At 39.0% G+C, this 16,811-nt stretch overlaps 1 protein-coding gene across 48 annotated transcripts in view; it reads right to left on the reverse strand.

Annotated features, from left to right (window-relative positions):
* Window positions 1–2,788, reverse strand: part of PTPRD (protein tyrosine phosphatase receptor type D) — a 1,712,576-nt gene extending 1,709,788 nt beyond the window's left edge. For 39 of the 48 annotated variants that reach the window (XM_043515490.1, XM_043515491.1, XM_043515533.1 and 36 more), the window contains exons 1-2: window positions 704–865; window positions 410–518 (exon numbers count right to left, since the gene is read on the reverse strand). The gene's annotated coding sequence lies outside the window, so the exon portion shown is untranslated. Of the gene's footprint in view, window positions 1–409; window positions 519–703; window positions 947–1,046 lie in introns of those variants that run through there. The other 9 variants (XM_043515540.1, XM_043515535.1, XM_043515528.1 and 6 more) reach the window with 3 other exon arrangements.
* Window positions 2,789–16,811: the final 14,023 nt, after the last annotated feature.

Consider the following 16,811-nt stretch of genomic DNA (forward strand, 5'->3'; position numbering starts at 1 on the left):
AATGATCTGACACCTAGTGTCACCTTTCCCTTCAAAACCCTCTCCATCCCTACTAGAAGCATCTCTTTGTTTATATTTTATATAGACATACAGCTCCCTAAACGCGGTGTAATATACCCAAACAACACTATTCGAAGCCATAATTTCGCTAATTCAAGGGCTCACGTTCAAATTTTCTTTTCTTTCTTAGATTTCTGTTTGTTTGTTATAAGCTCAGCAAACCACTCTTCCCATTGGGAAGAGTTTAAGTTACAGGAGTCAAAGTTTCCTCGTTGACCTGACCAGGGCTAGTTAGCGGAAGAGAAAAGGACACATTTTAAAATGAAAAAAATAAAATAAATAAATAAATAAAAAGACACCCCCCCCCCTCCGCCCCCCACAAACCCTATACAAACAAGAATTTACTCACTAAAGCAGCCAGCCCGGACCTCTTTGGAAAACCGCAAGGAGTCTTCGCTTTCCTCTCCTGCCAGTCAGATGAAGACCAGCGTCTCTGTTCCACACGGGCCCAGAGCGCACTGCAAGGAAAGAGAAGCACATGCCACATCAAGCGGGTTTGTTTTGGTGGGCTGACGGGTTAGTCCTGTTTTCAGAAGAAAGGCTCGCACCACGGCGCTATAGCGCATACATAAAACCCAAGATCAAGCGCGCCTTGAACATTGTTTTGGGAGTGGGGCGGCGGGGGGGGGGGGAAGAGAAATACCTGCAACTCTCTCCGCTGAGGCTAGGAGAGAGAGAGAGAGACTGGGGGGTGGAGAGGGGGGGTGAAAGTGAGACGCTCCTTGGTGGCAAGAGCGGGACGATGCAGCGAGAGCACGAGAGGAGTCAGTGCTGCTGTCAAAGTGACACACACACACACACACACACACACACACACACACCCCCGCCCGCTCCTGCTGCCGGCTGTGCGCGAGGCGGCGGCAGCATCTCCCTCCAGCGCGCGCGCGCGCGCGCACACACACACACACACACTCTCGCGCGCGCGCGCGCTCTCTCTCTCTCTCTCTCTCTCTCACAGGCGCAGCCCCAGCCCCTCACGCGCTCACCTGCATTCCCTTAACGAGCCCCTTGATGGCTGGCCGCGGCAATGCGCCGCGCTCTCCCCGGCTCCGGCCAAAGCCCAGCGGGGAGGAGGGCGCGGGGGTGGGGCCGCCCCCTGCCCGCAGCGGGGGTGGTGCTTTGCGGAGAGCAACCCCCTGCTGGGAGGGTGCAGCTGGCGCCTCGCCCCGCCAGCGAGGTGAGCCCAGCCCGGCTGGCCGGCCTGTCCTGCTCACTGGCTGCAGCGGGGCCGGGCTTGTTCCAGGGCAGCCTCCGCCCTGGGTGCCAGGGGCCGAGAGAGAGGAGCGTTCCCCGCTCGGGGTCACGGAGGCAAAGCGAGGGGCGGGAGGGGAACAAGCAGCTGGACCTGCTGAACTTTCTACCAGGCGATTTGAGTGGTTTGGGTTTTTGGTTTTTTTTAAAATGCTTGTCGCGTGGGCTGCGCCCGGTGCACACCCTACAGCGTGCGGGCGAAGGGCGAGTTGCTGCCACCGCCTGCTTTCCTGGCTCTCCCTCCTTCCCGTTGCACTCCTGCAAAAGAAGCAGCCGATCTGCCTGCTATTAATAATAATAAGCCTCTCCCAGCTTTGCTCTCCACGGGAAAACAATTAATAATGCATCAAAATAATGCACCTTCACAAGCCAGCGCCTAGCAATGAGCAGAGGATAATACCACCACTTAGGAGATCGCCGCTGTGGACACGGCGGTTAGGCACCTTTGCCTACCACGCACGCCGAAGTGTAAGCACAGATTGTGCCCTGGCTATTAATAAAGCCCCTTTCCCTCCCAAGCAGCTATCATCATCATCATCAAAGAAAGTCTCTCTGTGCAGAGCTAGTGGATACAGCGCACCACTGGGTCGGTGCCGGGGCTGTGTTCTAGGCAGCCCCCAAGCCAATCTGCTCGCTTCTCCTCCTCTTTTGTTTACCCTGTTGGGTTAAGCAAAGCATTTGGCCCTTTTAGTGTTTGCCGTGCCTCCCCTGACGATAGTTTGTGTATTTTAAATAAAGATTTCATTCTGCCAACCCGCAGGAAGCTTTTAACAAGAGGCAGCTGAGCGTGTCGATATCTTATCTCTTTTTACTGCTGCTCCGGCGTGTACATCAGCTCCAAACTCATCTCTTTTCTTCGTCGCCTAATGCTGTAGCATCTGAGCGGCGGCGGCAGCAGAGCGCTGCTCTCAAGGGGGGCTTTTACTTTGCCCTCAAAGTATCTCCCAGCGCTGAGTAGAGTCTGCAAATCCTGCCTTCACTAAAGCAATATTCGGGGTGATTGCCAGGCGGCTTCCAATTCCACTTGTAAGAATAAATCCAGCGGGTAGGGAAATTGTTTTTTCTTTAATTCTGAAGCATTTTCAAAAGGACGGCCAGGTCCTTTCAGCAACATTTCAATTACACGTTTCCCAAAAGTATTTGGAAATGCTGGCCCGTTCTTCATGTCAGGGAAATATCCTGCACTAAAAAAAGACAACTGACCGTCCTAAAGAGTTTACTAAAGACAGTAACCAAGAAAAAGACTAACGTAAAATAAAAGTAATCTGTATTTAAAATGCAATTTTATTGAGTGAGTCTGCTACCTCCTATTGAATTTTTTAAAGCAAGTGCTATACGGGATGTTTGATTAAAGCTGATTTCATTTCATCACACATTTCCCACCACTTATCTGTTCAGTTGTTGCTTATGGTTACCTGCTACAAACACCTAAAAACACCTCCTTCGGCAAAGAGACAGGGACTAAGTTCACCCCCAAACAAATGGCACAGCACACGCCGAATACTATATAAATACATAACCCAGCTAGAGGAGCTTCTTCCAAAAGAATCCGATTCTCATTCCGCAGGTGGGGTTCGGCAGTTGCACCATTCACCCATGTCACCTGCGACAAGCATGCATACAATTAAATGCTGCTCAGATTCCCCAAAACAGTGGGAATCTATCCTAGCTGTCGTGGTAAACACAGGAAAATAGTGAACCATTGTGCGCTAACATAGCATCTAAAATAAACTGGACTTCTTTATTTAACAGGTGGACAGTTTGTCAGCAGCAATCTCACAGCGGTACTCAGGCAGATGGGATCTGGACTTCTCAATTTCACAATAAGGCAGCAATTTAAGGGAACAATCTTTCATTCCCAAATTCCCAGTACAGTCAATGTGCATTCACTTAACATAAACACACCCACATGGGGTAGGAGCGCCAGCCTTGTGAACAATACAGGGCAGATCCTCAGCTGGTGAAAACGGTCATAGTACAGCTGCAGTTAATGGAGCTATGATAACTGATACTAACTGAACGTCTGCCTCTGTAGTCTTATGCGATAGACAAAGGCACCTTTTGCACATAGTTCTGAACAAACACTTTTAATTATGTAGCAGATGCAGTTTCTTTATACCTTAATTTGACTCCTATCTGAACTATGCAGACTTCCTGTTTGAGGGGGAAAACAACACAGAGAAAATCTCAATTTTTTTCCTTTTTCCTGCAATGAAGCAGGGGCAACTAAAATTATGTTGATATATAATATAATATAATTAATATATATAAAGAAATATATCTTTATTTGGACAGGTTGCCCAGAACTAATAAAGGAGTAGAAAAAAATCATCATAATCATGAATATTTCAGAGCAGCAGCCGTTTTAGTCTGTATCCCTAAAAAGAAAAGGAGTACTTGTGGCACCTTAGAGACTAACACATTTATTAGAGCCTAAGCTTTCATGAGCTATGTATGCATCTGATGAAGTGAGCTGTAGCTCAGGAAAGCTTAGGCTCTAATAAATGTGTTAGTCTCTAAGGTTCCACAAGTACTCCTTTTCTTTCATCATATGCTTTTTTTTTCCTTAACTTTTAGTGGGTCACTTGCAATTAATGTAGTCAATGATAAGTAAATAGGAAACTAATAAAATTGCAGATGTGTTTAATGCAATATACAAGGGTAACTATTGTAGAATATTTAATGATGGATTGTTATACCATAACAGACATGCATTCATCTGAAATAAATACTATTTCTTTATCAAGTGGTTTAATATGGCTTATTTCCCAACTTAATATTTTTTCTTGGTTTCATTGAAAGTCTCTTTGTGAGAGCATGCGTTGTACAGTTGATAATACATTGCCATATAGCACCCTTCACAAGTTCAGAGTTCAGGGCATTTTAGCAGGTATTACTTCCACCATCACTGAAATGCAGCCTCAGCCAGGGGGAAATGCAGCAACTATTCTGCCCCAAGAACATTACACTGTGATTTACTACATTAGTAAAAGCTTGGATGAATTCACAATTACAAAGTGTCAAAAAGGTGAGAGGGGAGGGAATGTACAGGAAACACTGTCTGAAAAGCTGAAGCAAGTGAGAAAGTTACGAGGAAGAGTTTCAAAATCAGAAAAGATTTATTAAAAAATACAAAAAAAAGCTCCAAATTATAGCGCTTACTATATCATGTCACCAGTCTCTAAAATAAAATAAAATAAAATCACCCTCAAGGAACCCATTTCCCCTATACACACCTAAGATACCTCACACTGTGCTCCTTTTGTAGTAAGGGTGATTTGTGCACCTATATATAAATTAGAGTAGTAAATTGGTAATGTCATTTGCCAAAAGCACTTCTTTTTGGACTTATTCTGACTCATTTTCTTTTGATGTATGCACCTTTGAAAAGGATGACTGAGGTTGGACATTTTAGAAATAGTGGGTATGAAGTTGATGCATACGAGAAAGAACTGGAGGAGCTGCAAAATAGCGGCTTAATTTACCTTTACAGGTAGATCTCTGTGCACTTATCTTTCCTTTCTGGGCCCAGTACTTTTTGTGACAAATATCTCCCAAACAATCCTGCATTTGCAAAGAGATGGGTTTTGTGATCTAACAGGTCTTAACCATTTCTAACTTTTAGTGATTCTACATTGTGCACATGGGGTCTGGTTATACAGCTGACGTCCTTCATGTAGACAAAACTCGCACTAAAGTCAGTGACTGAAAGAGGATTGTAGAATCAGGACCTACTACAGATTTGTACCAATAAAAAAATGGCACATTTACATAAAAAAGCACATTTGTGATTTTAGCAGCATACGTTATGCAAAAGAATGACACATAATTAGATCTTCTTCATTGGTATGGGGCCAGGTATTATTCTCATGTACTAATAGTACTGTAACCCTTAACTGGTAATCATTTCGTTAAGAAAAACTATAAAAGAAAAAAAAAGATAGTCCAAATAAAAAGGTTGAAGAAGATGCTCTTTGTTGCCTTTTTCCTTTTGATCAAGTAGCAAAATGGCTTCAGGTCTTCTGCAGGAAGAATGGTTTTTGAGGTTTTGTTGCCCATGTGCCACTATTTTTTTAAATTATTCTTGACCTTTTGCACATTATACTCTGGTGCTGCAAAAAGAATTGCATCTCTTGTTAATAACATCAACTAGAAATCTTGATTTTAAATTATGGAGCATAGATCAAAGCATTTAAAGTTGAGTGCCTAAAGTTAGCCAACAAAAACTGTATTTAGACACCTACATGTGAATTAAAGTAAATGTTGTCCCTTATCTATCTCAATAAGACAACAAGGAATAACAGATGACAGAATTTTAGTATAAATTCCACAGAATATGGTGTCAGTTCTGCCAAGACTTATGCACGTGCTTAATTTTAACTTAAAAGTTTTTTGGAAGGGATATTAAACCTCTTGTTTCAGGGCTATAGCTAACCTCAAACTACTTCAGGATGAGAATGAATGTGAAAGACTGATTATGCAGTGTTGTTGTAGCTGTGTCAGTCTCCAAGCTCATCATTGGAAGCAAGCTCCCCATGGAGCAGTACATACCAACTCAAAGTGGCACCAGACATTACCAGAAAAAAATACATTCTTCAAGAGATGCAAAACTTACAGATATATTTACACTGCTACAATGATCAACACCCTCCACAACACACCTTTCAAGATCCACGGATCCTATACATGCCTATCACAACATGTGGCATACCTCATCCACTGCACTAAATGACCTAACAACAACTGTGTGGGTGAAACCAATCACTACACTCTCAAATGAATTTACACAGGAAAACAATAAGAGAATAAAACACCCTATCACCTGTGGGTGAACACTGTTTACAAAATGATCACTCTATATCTGACGTATCAGTCCTCATCCTCAAGGAAACCTGCACAACACTTTCAAAAGACAAGCCTGGGAACTTAAATTCATAACTTTGCTGGACACTAAAAATCACAGTCTTAATAAAGACACTGGATTCATGACTTATTACAATTTGTAACTTAGAAACCCCCACTTTTTTGTCCTGACTGCAGAGGTGTTAATGGGCCACTTCCCTTTCAGTGGTCCCTTAGAATACAAGTTTAGCATAAGTAGTTTAGCAATCTCTTCAACCTTGTATTTAGCTGTGATACTCTTAGTATCTTTCCCACACCTGAAGCAGAGGTCTGTGTAGCTCAAAAGCTTGTCTCTTTCACCAACAAAGTTGGCCCAATAAAAGATATTACTTCACCTATCTTGTCTCTCTGAAGGGCGAATTATAACTCATCTGCCTACTGCACGGTACTTAGACGGATTAGGGGAACCTCAGACCTGATCCACTATGGTTGTTCCTACATACTGTGAGAAGTCCCATTGACTTCAGTGAGATTACTCATAGTACATAAAGTTAAGCATGCATGTAAATCTTCACAGGATCAGGGCCTGTCATGGAGTAAATGTATCAGAATCTGGCCAAAGCAATCAAGTGCCTACACATGCTTCTATTAAAAACAACAAGAGTGTTACCATTTAATTAATTAGGAACAGAATTGGGCCCTAAACAAGAAATCTCATCTCTCTCCCTGGAAGACGACTTGGTAACAGTATTATAACAACTGCCACAGTAATCCACCTACTGCTATTTCAGCTGTCTTTTTTATACCCTGGGGGCAATGGAGGAATTCTTTTGGTTAATAAGATTTCTGAAATGGTAGAAAAAACACTGTTCTCACCTTGAAGACTGTTTCTCTAATTCTCGCAAAATATGCCTTAAGCACATGTTTTACAGTCTTGGACTAAAAGAAAGTGAAATTTAGAGAGAGAGAGAGAGAATTGAGTGCAACTTTGCAAGAAAAAGAAGGAGATTGATAGCAAAACTCCTAGAGGCAGACAGAACAATATACCTTATGATGAGTCAAAAATCACAAGCTCTTTTTATTCATCTGTTATAATAATCTGCATTCCCAAAATACAAAACTCTTTGGTTATGACACTGGTTGGGTAGATGTCAGACATGTTATTTTTAATTGAGAAACAAACAGAATATCAATTGACTTCTTTCATGTTGAATAATGTCTTAATACTACATGAACTTTCCCTCCACTTACTTTCCCTTTAATCAGTGCCACTTTAATTTGTCCATGAAGTCAGAGGCAAGAAGCTGTATTATACTTATATACAATTCCATTATTTTTCCATGCTGGTCCTCTTCTCTGAATATTACACTTTTAAAAATGAATTACTGTATTAAAATACAAATTAAGTGGAGAGAGACTACAAAAGTTGGGGGGAAAACATTTTATAGAGATAAACTGCTGTTCTTTTCCTCTGAGAAAAACCTTTACTGTAATGGCTGAAATTTAGGAATACTTATTCCACATAATTCAATTCCTGTGGACAGAATAAGCCATTCTAAAGTCCAACCTTTTTGTAAAGTCCAATGAGCCATTAATAATCCATTTAAACCAAGATTTTTCCTAATTTTGGTACTTCTGTTATACATCCTGAAACCATAATTGGAGGCAGAATTGTTTATTATGATATATCCTGAATTACAGCCTTCAGTACAAAATACGTTATTATTTGTAGACAGGATATTATTGTAGTTCAATTGTCACGTACTTCAGGTGCCAAACGCACATAGTATAAAATCACTACCTGAACCTGAAGAGTAGTCTGCTTACACTGAAATTTCCACTACATGCTCTGCAAAATTCTCTGGAAAACTTCTATATAATTCTTCAGAACACCAGCAAAATTCATCAAAGAACTAGACCATAGTTTGTGAGAGCAGGAGATAAATCTATCTCCGTTTAGGGGCTTCATCTGTTGAATGAGCTTCCAGAGGAGATCAGATTGAACCAAAATCTGAATGCTTTTAGAGCACGCTAAAAGGCCCGTTTATTTGTTAAAGCTTTCCCATCATAAAAAATGTATACAAACAAAAGCAAAGAAAACAAGCAGAGCTTTTCTAAAAGCTGGAATAGGTAAAAATCAGAGTCCCCTATGAAGTCTTTTATGGACATCTACATGTAAATCTCCTTCCTGATCCCCAATATCGCAATGAACTCCATGTGGGCAGACACCTGTGCTCATGCAGAGCCCCACTGACTTCTATGGGATTCCCTGTCGTCTCAGGTTTCCATCTGCACAAAGCTCATTGCAGGATTGGGGTCTTGGGTACTATATTAGTGAGAGCTATAGAAATACCTACTATAGACAGACAGCATAGTGCAGCCACAGCCAATCAGAATCATCCATTTGCAGTAAACCAGAGCATATACATAGTTCTTTTTAATCTTATGGTCAAACCTGCAAACTGCTAAGCACCTTCAGCTTTCATTGATGTAAATGGATTTTATGGACACAGCATCTGACAGGAAGTGTTCAAGCACTTCTCTGCATCAGACCTTTATTTATTACCCCGAATTCTTAGAAACCTAAGTGACAATTTCCCTGCTAATGAAATTGCTTCCATTATGAATCTACCAGGTAATTTAGAAAAGTTGGTTCCTGGATCCAGATCAAATCATCTTGGTCTTTTTCAGCACATTTCTATTGTATTCATTCTCAATAAAACTGCTTGCTCTCAATCTGTAAATTTCTTAATGTTCTTAGCATTCACAGCTTCTCCCATTTTCACCTTCCTGCTTAAGGTACCCATGAGAGACAGCAGGTGATGACAACCCTAATGTTTCACAAAGCTCAAGGTACTGTGCAAGGTTAAGTATGGAGAGGAGGCCTCTCACATTTTCTGTGTATCTGGAAGTGTAGCTATAGCTACTTATAAAGACTTGGCTTATATAAATCCATACTTGAATACGACAAAGCACAGTACACCTTTCAAGATTCATGGATCCTATACATGCCTATCATAACATGTGGTGTACCTCATCCACTGCACTAAATGACCCAACAACAGTGATGTGGGTGAAGCCAGACAATCACTACACTCAAATGAACTTACACAGGAAAACAATAAAAGATGAAAACACCCTATCACCTGTGTGTGAACACTGTTCACAAAGTGATTACTCTATATTTGACTTATCGGTCCTCATCCTCAAAGGAAACCTGCACAGCACTTTCAAAAGACGAGCCTGGGAGCTTAAATTCACAACTCTGCTAGACACTAAAAATCTTGGTCTTAATAAAGACATTGGATTTATGGCTTATTTCAACAATTTGTAACCCACAACCCCCACTTTTTTCCTATGACTGCAGAGGTGTAAAAGGGCCACTGCACACTGAATGGTCACTTAGAATACCTGTTCCACCTCGTGTTTAGCCGTGACTCTCAAGGTATGTCTACACAGCAACTAGACACCTGCAGCTGGGCCATGCCAACCAATTCAAGCTCAGGGGGCTCAGGCTGTGAGGCTGTTTCATTGCTGTGTTGATGTCTGGGATCAGGCTGGTGGTCAGGCCTAGGACCCTGTGAGGTGGGAGGGTCCCAGAGGCCAGGCTCCAGCCTGAGCCCAGACTTATACACATCAATGAAACAGCCCCCCAGCCCAAGCCCTGGGAGCCTGAGTCATCTGGCATGGGACAGCATGGTTTTTCTTTGCTGTGTAGAAACATCCTCAGAGAATCTTTCCCACACTTGAATAAGAGCTATTTGTAGCTTGAACTCCTCGTTCCAACCAACAGAAGTTGGTTCAATAAAAGATATTAGCTCGCCCACCTTGTCTCTCTAAAGCACAGTTGTGAGACACACAGTGTGAAAGAGCCCAAAACGAGGAAGACAAGAAAAACAGTATCCATCTTTAAATGATGTAGTATTAATTTATTGTACATAAAAACATTTCCCTATGAATCTGTTTTAATGATTCAGCATTTGGGATGTCAATAAGTTGCAATAATAAAAAGTGAGGGAACACTAGGTCTGTGGGCAAAGGAAGGAAATCTGGGACTAAAATCAGAGACATCCTTTGTACTGAGAGATGAAAAGTATTGCATAGTCAAGGTCTGAACTATCAATATTCCCAGCAACCTGCTGTTTCATCAGCGGCGGAGAGGTAGTTTCCCACAGCTGTAGAGTAAGAGCCTGTCCAATGCCTGTATTGGTAAACATAGTGATGGTGAAGGAACCCTAAATCCTACAGATGATCAAAATGAAATCCAGAGTGACATTGTTTCTGGAACAATATTGTCCAAGAAAGAAATCTCTTAAGGGCAGAGACATAGACTTCACATATTCAGTTAGATGTCTTCAAAGTATTAAAGAAAAATATCCCATTATGTTTATCAATTATCATTAGAAATTTCAAGAGATGGAGAACCCTACTTCTCTAAAAGATCTACAAATTTAAATTTCCAATGAATAGTCTGAGTGCAATCCAATTCCTTATTCAATTTCTCTTAAATGTTATCCCGTCAGCAAAAAATCATTTGAGATTTGTGAATTATTTTTTTGAACATTTCAGATATAGTAAATAAAAAAATCCTTTTTTATTTCTTTAAATTATAGATTCATTGATCTTAAAACCAGAATAGACCATCATGATTGTCTAGCCTGACCGCCTGCATAACACATGCCACAGAGTCTGACTAGATTACATCAAAAAGGAGTTCCAGGTAATCAGAGATTATTTTCCTCCTGTGGGTAAGAGCTTTCCTTACCTTCTACAACAATCTCTCTCTCTCTCTCTCTCTCTCTCTCTCTCTCTCCCCTTCTCATTTAGGTACAACTTCTGTTTTGGAAATCATGGATGCTCTCGATTAATTTTCCAAAAAATAATATAATAGGAAAATGTGGGAAAAATGCGGGAAAAATGCTTCTATATTTGTGGTTACATCCCAAATGAAGTGGAATTTGAAGTTAGCATGAAAATACAGAGATATTCCCCCTGAACGTAAAAAATTGGGTTTTAGAATATCCTCTCAGGAAAATAGTGAATGAGTCATGAAGATGTCTTATTGACCTCATTGCTGTTACACACTATTGACAATAAATACTAATTATCATCTCTCCCCAAACACCCACAAGAAGCTAATATAATATCTATTTTCCAACTCATTAATTGCAAAACAATAAACAACAAACAATAAAAAAACTTCCAGTATTACAGGAATGGCTTGCAACATATTATTTCAAATTACTTCTTCAGTAAATTAGAACCTGGAATTTGGTTCTTGCACTTTCACTGTTGGATTTTGAATTGGAACAGTATCCAAAAGTCTCCATATTCATTGCAGGATTCCAAAATTAATCCCATGCAAAGACTTATCTTTGATAACTTCACTCTGAATTAAAATTTAACCAAACTAAGGCTACTTTAATTCTGAATAACAGCATCCACACAGAGATTTAATGCAGTTCAACTAATCCCTTTCAAATTCACACCTTTCCTTAATTTGGATTAGTTTTCCTGGATGTCCTCATGTAGACAAGTCCTACATGTTTGTACAGGGCCTAGCACGATGGGTCACCTAGGTGCTACTGTAATGCAAATAATTGATAGTAATAATAGACTATCCAGGGCTACTGTAATCATTTGAGCTAATAGCACTCTTCAGAATTATCAATCACAAATTTGTATTTTCTTATTGAATACAACACATTCACTGTCTTGTCAGGTTATACCACTTAAATTTTATCTTGATAAATCATTTTAGAAAGAACTATATATTTGCATTTCAATACTGCTATACAGATGGCAATACAGTGGAGGGATGCACAAAAAAAATCATAAAATTCTAATTATACAACAAAACTCACCCACACACACAGACCACTTGATTAAAAAATAGAGAAGGAAAAAAAAACAGGAGAGCAAGTAAACAGCTATAAATCCTAATTCCAAAGCAACAACAGAGATAAAGCTAAACTTCACTCTTCCAAATAAATACCTGATTCTGATCTCATTTACATTAGCTTTTACACTTTTTTTACACTCATTTATCACTGCCTTTGGTGGAGCTACTCCAGATTTATACCAATATAAATGAGCTCAGAATCAGGCCTTGAGTTTCACAGCTCAACTTCCCCAGTCTCACAACATATGCTCCAATATGACAAGCACTAAAATAAAAAACCCCTCCTTAGTCAATATCATAAAGGAGGGAAGTACAATAAAATAACAGCTCAAATTAGACCAAATCTCTAAAATATTTAATGGCTGGCTCTTGCAGCTCACAAAGAATCAGTAAAGCACGAACAATGGAATAATTTTATCTAGCTGATGTCATTTTAAAAACAAAAATGAAAACATGTTTTGATGTTACAGAATCTTAATCTAGCATTGCAAAGTCCTGGAAAGCTATGTCTTAAATCTGTCTCATCTCCTGATGGAATTGGGCAGGTGAGAGCAGCACTGATCATGGAGCCATTTATTTTGGCAGCTGTGCACTGTGGCCTATATATTTTATCTTAACAAAAAGATACTCTCTTATAAATGATCCATTATTAGCTCACCAATGAAACCTCCATCTCAGGTTCTCATTTCCTCAGATAACTAAAGGAATACCTGGCACAACCCCATGTGAATTATCCCCACCTGGTATGGACAACCAAGACTCCATGATCTTCTGAGGCTGGCAATGAATCTATTAAGCCCATAACATCTCTGTGTTCCAACTCAAGCAAACTGAAAAAAATATAACCTCAGGTATTACTCACCTGCACTTACAGAATATGTAAACATTCCAATTAATTACTACAGTATTTCAAAGGAAAGAAATAATATTTGCTACAAAATAAGAATACTTCTTATATAGCTATGTAAATGCTTTTAATGTAAAATTAATATATACAGTCTTATGTTTTAAAAGTGAATTATCAGCTATATCCTATAGAGACACTGAACCTAATATAACACTCTAGGAAAACAAGTGTCATTGATTTCTCCTGCAAGTAGAGGGTTTGTGGGTAGCAAAGGGGTTTCAGAATCTCTGTATGTATAAACTTTTATATAATGTTTGAAAGCAGAGTGGACTTCTTCAATGTTTCCACTATGTCCTTTCTAATATATGTGAATGTATCTGGAGCGCAGATCAAACTAGACTATCTACAAGCAACATTCCAACTTAGAACCTGCAAAATATGAATGTATATGTTTATTTAAACAGGAGGCATCATATATACATGCACACAAGAAAAAATATACCAGATAGTTACTATTATGGAAAAATGAGTGAAACTATAGAAGAGACAAGCTATCTTACTCGCACTTCTATAGGAACTCCAGAATTACCACACCAGATCATAGCAGTGGTCCATCTCATTCAGTGTCCTGTCTTTAGCAATGACCAGTACCATATGCTTTTGAGGAAGGTACAAGAAAATCTGCACCAGGCAGTTTTGGAATAATCTGCACACAGGAAAGCTTTCCTACAACCCACCACCACCCTCCCACTCCCCATCAGCTACAGTTTGGCTTATACCCTGAAGCATGATGTTTTATCTCCCTTCCAAAACTCTTGGGTTTTGTTTTGCTTTTAAAATATGTATTTTTGTAAGCCTGGATATTCTTGATACCCTTTAACAAAAACTCTGAAGCTATGGAATTTGCCCAAGGTCACACATTATGTCAGTAATCACTCAATTCTCACAACGTCAAACAAGGCTATATCCAAAGTGTTTTCAAGTCACTCGAGCTCTATAACATAAAGAGTAGAGGCTGTCGATTAATTGCAGTTAACTCATGCGATCAACTCAAAAAAATTAATGATGATTTAAAAAATTAATCATGATTAATTGCACTGTTAAACAGTAGAATACCAATTGAAATTAAATATTTTTGCATGTTTTTCTACATTTTCAAATATATTGATTTCAATTACAACACAGAATACAGTGTACAGTGCTCACTTCATATTTTTATTACCAATATTTGCACTGTAAAAATGATAGCAATAGTATTTTTGAATTCACCTCCTTCAAGTCGTGTAGTGCAATCTCTTTATTGTGAAAGTGGAACTAACAAATGTAGATTTTTTATTACATAATTGCACTCAAAAATAAAACAATGTAAAACTTTAGAGCCTACAAGTCCACTCAGTCCCACTTCTTGTTCAGCCAACCGTTAAAACAAATTGACAGGAGATACAATGTCACCTGAAAGTTAAAACAGGCTTTTGCATGGCACTTTTGTAGTCAGTGTTGCAAGGTATTTACTTGCTAGATATGAAGGGGCATACGAATGTTTAGCATGCTTCGGCCACCATTCCAGAGGACACGCTTCCATTCTGATGATGCCAGTTAAAAAAAAAGTGTTAATTAAATTTGGGACTGATCCCGTTGGGGGAGAATTGTATGTCTCCTGTTCTGTTATACCCACATTCTGCCACATATTTCATGTTTTCGCAGTCTCGGATGATGACCCAGCACATATTCATTTTAAGAATATTTTCACAGCAGATTTGACAAAAACATATAGAAGGTACAATGTGAGATTTCTAAGAATAGCTACAGCACTTGATTCAAGGTTTAAGAATCTGAAGTGCCATCCAAAATCTGAGAGGGATGAGGTATGGAGCATGGTTTCAGAAGTCTTAAAAGAGCAACACTATGATGCAGAAACTACAGAACCCAAAACACCAAAAAAGAAAATCAACTTTCTGCTGGTGGCATCTGACTCAGATGATGAAAATGAACATGTGTCAGTACACTCTGCTTTGGACCATTATCAAGCAGAACCCATCATCAGCAGGATCTTTAGCGCATCTGGCACATAAATATCTTGCAACACCAGCTAAAACAGTGCCATGTGAACACCTGTTCTCACTTTCAGGTGATATTGTAAACAAGAAGTGGGCAGCATTATCTCCTGCAATTGTAACCAAACTTGTTTGTCTGAGTGATTGACTGAACAGGAAGTAGGATTGAGTGGACTTATAGGCTCTAAAGTTTTACATTGTTTTATTTTTTAATGCAGTTATTTTTGTAAATAATTCTACATTTGTAAGTTCAACTTTCATGATAAAGCAATTACAGTAGTGGTATATTATATATAAATACAGTAGTGGTATTAGGTGAATTGAAAAATACTATTTATTTTGTTTTTTACAATGTAAATATTTGTAGTCAAAAATAAATATAAAGTGAGCACTGTATACTTTGTATTCTGTGTTGTAATTGAAATCAATATATTTGAAAATGTAGAAAACATCCAAAATATTTGAATAAATGGTATTCTCTTATTGTTTAAAAGCGTGATTATTCACACGAAAAAAAATCAAGATTTTTTTTAATCACTTGACCGCCCTAATAAAGAGATAACAAATTCCCTTATTTAGAGTTCATTCTCTATACCAAAGATAAAATCCAACCATTCCCAGATATCTACCTCCTTTCAAAACCAATCCATTCTAGAACTTTGCTGTTCAAAACCATACAGGAAAGCATCCATTGGGAGTTAACACTACGACCATTTATGTTGCCTTTAGATTTTCTTATGTCTGCAGAGACCATCTTTTTATACAAATAGTCTACCTTTTAGGTTCATATCTCTGGGCCACACCCTCCACTGGTGCAAATCAGTATAGCTGTATTGATTTTTATGGAGCTATGCTAATTTATACCAATAGAGGATCCAGACCCTCATGTCCGAGATTTCATTTCCATGAATTCAGTTTCAGGATGTTCCATATCTTTTCTACTGTCATCTTTAGCCCAGTGGGCTAGCTTGCCTTTATTATATTTACTTCTTTGCATAATATTCTGCTTTGCATCATATTCAGCAGTAATGCAAGAAACCTACAGGCCTGTATCCTGTAAAATGTTAGCTTCAGCAAGTTAGCATAAGGCTTGAGACCTATGATCTTTGAACAGATAAATGACCCAATGGAAATCTCCAAGTATTTGGAGAACTGAAAATAGCGTTTAAGGGCAAGTTCTGACCACAGGTAAATAAATTCAACCACAGAAGTGTCCTGGCAACAAAATGATGTACATAACAGGTACATGAGATACATTTAAGGTTTTCCTGCTTGCTCATATATATAACCTATAAAAAACTTATAAGGAATATATATATATATATATATATATATATATATATATATATTTATATTCCTTATAAGTTTCTTATAGGTTTGATTATTTGTTTTATTATAATAGGTTTATATTAGGGTATATTTTGGCTGTAACACAAGAGACCTGCAGGCCATACCTCCTGTACGGAAAGCTAAGGCAGAGTTAGCATATATATGCATGGGATCTTTCATCTAGATAAATGGAGCTAAAGCATAAGGTACATGTATGACTGTGACCTTTAACATAGAGGATGTGTTGAAGCAGTTTGGCATGGGGGCTTTCCTAAGTTCATACCCTTTTAAACTTAACAGATACACTACAACTTAGAACTTGGAAAGAACCAGTTAGGACAGAAACAACAAATGTGCTATCTAACCGCAAAAGGACCATGGTAACGAATTGACATATATAATAATTTGAGATCATTGATATACTAACTTATAGGAAAAAGACAGTCCAACATTAGTGAGATGAGGAAATACTAATAAGGAGAAGGGAAAAATCCCCTACTGAATATGCATCGAACATAATGGCGTC

This window comes from Dermochelys coriacea, chromosome 5 (genome assembly GCF_009764565.3).
Source record: "Dermochelys coriacea isolate rDerCor1 chromosome 5, rDerCor1.pri.v4, whole genome shotgun sequence".
In the NCBI taxonomy this organism is placed as follows: domain Eukaryota; kingdom Metazoa; phylum Chordata; order Testudines; family Dermochelyidae; genus Dermochelys; species Dermochelys coriacea.